Source organism: Otolemur garnettii, unplaced genomic scaffold (assembly GCF_000181295.1).
Source record: "Otolemur garnettii isolate 467f Iridium unplaced genomic scaffold, OtoGar3 scaffold00127, whole genome shotgun sequence".
Lineage (NCBI taxonomy): Eukaryota > Metazoa > Chordata > Mammalia > Primates > Galagidae > Otolemur > Otolemur garnettii.
Window position 1 is genome coordinate 241,381 of NW_003852522.1, and position 4,681 is coordinate 246,061.

The 4,681-nt window shown below is 51.5% G+C and overlaps 1 protein-coding gene across 2 annotated transcripts in view; it reads left to right on the top strand.

Annotated features, from left to right (window-relative positions):
* The first annotated feature begins 1,421 nt into the window (after nucleotides 1–1,421).
* The window catches only part of GIPC1 (GIPC PDZ domain containing family member 1), a 13,452-nt gene continuing 10,192 nt past the window's right edge, over nucleotides 1,422–4,681 (top strand). The window contains exon 1 of one of the 2 annotated variants that reach the window (XM_003797889.3): nucleotides 1,422–1,471. The gene's annotated coding sequence lies outside the window, so the exon portion shown is untranslated. Of the gene's footprint in view, nucleotides 1,472–3,695; nucleotides 3,784–4,681 lie in introns of those variants that run through there. The other variant, XM_023518005.1, reaches the window with a different exon arrangement.

Sequence of the window (4,681 nt, forward strand, 5' to 3'; positions counted from 1 at the left end):
GCCTTTCACTTTGTGCCTCTGTAGGTCTCCACAGCTTGAGCTCTGTTGGGGGCAATTAGAGGCCTCCAAGAACTACTATTCTCAGAACACACGTCCATCTCCCAGTCCAGCCCCACTGCCCAAGTGGCTAAATTTGAACCAGAACAAGGAAATCTCACCTGGCCTGGAAACTGGTGGTCCTGGCCTGCTTAAGGTGCATTTGTGACTTTATGTTTTAGGACCTGCGCTGGCCTGAGAAATTTCACTTACAAGCCAAACCTATTGATAATGTGATTATCTTGTCATAAACTCTACCTGGTCCATAAATCCAAACAAGTTTGCTGAGACCCTGCTCTGTGGGGGTCTGGGGTTGTGGTAAGGGATTGACAAAAGTGACTCAGCTTCTACCTTCCCAGTCAGATGAAGGAGACAGACTCATTAAAGGTCAGCTCTCTGAGGGCAGATGCTGGCTGGGGACCTTCTGTGATCTAACACTTAGTAGATGTTCAGGGAATCAACAAGTGAGTAGACTATCCCACCTTGTCTTCCATTCCATTGTGCCTTTTGCTAGCTCTCATGATATTGCATTATTCTAAAGTGTGCTGTATCTCTTTGTGGGACCTCCGGGTTTTTGCACACGAAGTTCCCTCTAGCAGAAGCACATTCTGCTCATTCGTTTATGTGTCTGCTGAGGTAGGACAAGACTTGGCACGGAGCAGGGGGCGCATTAAATATTTGATGAGTGAATGAACGAATGTATGGATGGATGATGTCTTTGTCCATTGTATACCCCGGGAAGCAGGGACACTCCGGACTCTCCCTATTCATCTCGGCCCCCCCCCGCCCGCCCGCCCGCCTAGAATGAATGCATCTTTTCATCCACTGGGTGGATGGCCCGGCCCCGGGAAAGGAGGCCAGGCAGGAACTGCGTTGGGTGCTGCCATAGGCCCCCACCAAGGTCTCCTAAAGGGTCTGCTTTCGTGTACATTAGGAGTTTGCATCCTTTCTCCGAAACTCCGCCTCAGTCACCTGACTCCCACCGCCAGTCCCTCGTCAGTTACCATCCACTGCACCGGGGACAGATACTCAGCCAACAGCACGTGGTCCAGGGACCCCAGGTTCCTATTGGCCCCTCACAGTCCTTCCTCTCCGGTGATTAGCCGGGCCCAGCAGCAGCTAACCCCTTCTACGGCGTTGTAGTGGTACAGCCCGCCGCAGCTTAGGCGAGCTGGAATGGACCATTTTGCCAAAGCGTAGGGGGAGGTCGGGAAGTGCGGAACGAGGCGGAGGGATCCCTCTGGAATGTTTCCGTCGGTTCCACCCGAAGCGGGGTGGCGTGGATTGGCCACTAGCACCGAGCGGCTGCCTTTGATTGGTCGACTGCCAGCGACAGCCCCGCCCCCCAAGCCGTAGCTGCAGGAGAGGCCGGGGGTGGAGTTTGCCAAGGCCCGAGCTGGGTTCGCGCCGGGCGGCGGCGGCGGTGGCGCCGTAGGTGAGTGGACCCCAGCGGGAGGGGTGCCTCCTCTCGTGGGGTACTGGGCCCAGTGTGGACCCCGGAGGTCGCCGACCCGCCGCGATCCGGCTGATCGTGCAGGGCGGGGCCGGCCCGGTGGACGCTTCTGTAGGTCCAAGGCTGGAAGCAGGGATGCCCAAGGCCCCTTCCCCGCGGGGCATCTCCTTTCCTCCTAGGGGGCTGGGGCAAACACCTCACTTCTCCGGGCAGGGGTATCCAGCCGTCTCGTGCCCGTGCCTCCTTCCTCCGTTTGGACTGTCCCGATCCCGGCGGGGACAGGCACGAGGTCGGTATTTCTGACCCCAGCCTGGGCTCCCCACGCCCCTGCCCGGACCTAACAGTGTCTGAACCCTCCAGGGCCTGGGGGTGGGAGGGGTGCTGTGACGACCTAGGTGGATAATAATAATCGTGAAAAACTCACCCTAGCTAGCATTTATTGAGTGCTTCCGTGTCAGCACTTTACCATGCGGATCATTGAATCAAAACACCTCTTGGGGGGTGCTGTTACTTCGTTTAGAGGTGAGGCAGCAGAGCCAGAGAGGTGGAGTGACTTCCTTGCTTAAGATCATACAGCTAGCTAGGCTGTGGCAGATCTAGGCCTGGATGAAACTTATGTGTCAGAGTCTAGACTAGATGCCCAGTGCTCCATGGCTCTAGTGTTCTTGACCGTCTCATTCCCATTCCCACACCCATCCCGTACCCGCCATCTGGGCCACACCTGCTGGTCTTTGCTTCCTCCCCCGCTCCTCCCAACCCCTTGGAGTTTGCCAGACACAAGCCGCTCAAACAGGAAACTGCCTCCATTCCTTTATTCCCTGAACTAGAATGGCAAAGCCTGAATACCGAGAAGAGGGTCCTGAGAAGAGAGTGACACTAGCAGGGGAGATGGGCAGGGAGGCAGGAGGCTGGGGTCCTGGGTCCACTGAACCCCCCAGGCAGCCTAAGCCAAGGCTGAGCAGTAGGCGTTCTCCCCGGAAACACCCAGGAGCCGGTTTTTCAAGAGTGAATCAGAGGTTTCCTTTTCTTCAAAGCAATACCCTTCTGGAAGGGGGAGCCTGGGTGTGGTGTCACCCATGGCTTATGTGAGCTCCCAGGAACCCCCTTCCCTTCTTCCTGCTACCCCCACTGGGATTCTGTATGGTGGCTGTGAGATTGCTAAGTTTCAGACCTTTCCCAAGGATAGAGTGGGGATGGTGAAATTCCAGCCCACAAACTTGGTGCTCAGGCTAAAGCTCCTCTTCTTCAGCCCTGTGTTCAGGTTTGAAGGGGGATAGGGAAAGTGGGAAGGTGATGAGAGTTAGCAATCCCATGGCAGGCATGTTGAGGGGCCGTTTTGAGGATAGAGGAGCTCAGCAATCAGAATGAGGACATAAGACACAGTCATTCATTCTATACATATGTGTTGAGCACCTACTATGTGCCAGGCACTGTTCTTGGCACAGAGGATGTGATAATGAACAAGGCAAAAATTGCTGCTCTCAGGGAGTTGGCATTCTCATGGGGGTTTGGGGCAAGTAACAGACAAGGGGGGACAGGTAACAGACAAGTTAACAAATAAAGAAAATAATTTCAGCTGTCTTAAGTGCTGTCAATAAAATATGAGGGGTGGCATGATAGAGAGTTTTGGGCAGGGGATGCTCTTGGGCTGAGATCTGGATGACAAAAAGAAGCCAACCTTGCAATAATCAGGGGAGGAGCACAGTGAGGGCAAAGGCTTTGAGGGTAGACCAAGATTGGAGTAGTGTGTCTGGGGCAGAAGATAAAGCTAGAGCCGTGATTCTGCAGGGGTTTGTGGGTCGCAGTAAGGAGTTTGGAGTTTTTCTTCTGGAAGGTGGGAAACCGTTGTAAGGTTTCAGTCAGGGGAGTGAAGCCATCTGGTTTATGTTTTAAAATAGAGACATGAAGTGAAATGACAACCTAAGGCTGGAAGACAAGAGTTCTGCTAGGGCAGCATGTAATTAAGTTCATGGGCCTGAGCCGTCTATTCCACAGGCATGGTTCCAACAGGCTGAGGCAAGCCAGGAAGGCTATCAAGAGGAGTTGGCCTGAAGTAGGCCTTAGGCAGGTAGGGCTGTTATACTCCTGGGTGGGGTAGGGGAGGAGGCAACAACCATAATGACAATAATAATAACAGCTTCCTTAAATGGAGTCTGAGGCAGTGTCCTAGGCCCATTACCTGCATAATCTCTTTGGAGTTCCACAAGCAACTTGAAAGACAGGAATTCTGCCTGTTTTTCAGATGAGGAAACTAGTCCCATGAAGTAAAGTGACTTGCCCACATCACACACCTGGTAAGTGGCAGGAGTGGGATTCAAACCCAGGCTGCAAAGCCTCTTATGGCCCAGAAGGCAAATTCATTAGTCACCCAGTTTCCTCACTACTGTTATTCCCCCTTCACCAATGAGAACACAGGAGCCAACTGTACCATGGAAGTGGGTGTGGCAGAGAAAGTAAGGAGGTTGGGAATTGGCAACCAGGATGTAGGGATCCTAGGAAAAGAAAGTATTTGAATCTTGGTGACTGACTGAAAGATAGTACAGATAGCAATAGTAAAAGTCTCCATTATTTATGGAATGTTCTTGTATTGCATGCCAGGCACTGTTACAGGTACATGCATGATTTTCTTACAGTTCTGAGAGGTTAAGACACTTGTCCAAAGTCACACAGGAAGAAATGAAGCTAGTTCCAGTCTCATGTTCTTATCATCCTACCTCCCAGTAGACAGGTGGAAGGGGGGATAAAGAAGGAAGATTTAAAAAAAAAAAGAAGAAGGAAGATGAGGATTATGATTTTTCTTTTTTTCAGCATCATTGAGTATGATGAAATAATTTGAGGGGGGAGTATTGGTTTATTCATTTAGATTTTATTTTATTTTATTTTATTTTGACAGACTTTCATTCTGTTCCCCTGGGTAGAGTGCCATGGCATCATCTTGGCACATAGCAACCCCAAACTCCTGGGCTCAAGCAATCCTCTTGTCTCAGCCTCCTGAGTAACTGGGACTATAGGCGCCCACTACAATGCCTGACTACTTTTTCTATTTTTTTTTCTTTTTTTTCTTTGTCTCCCTCGGTATAGTGCCGTGGAGTCATAGCTCACAGCAATCTCAAACTCTTGGGTTCAAGCAATCCTTTTTCCCCAGCCTCCCAGATAGATGGGACTATAGGTACCCACCACAACACTGGGTTA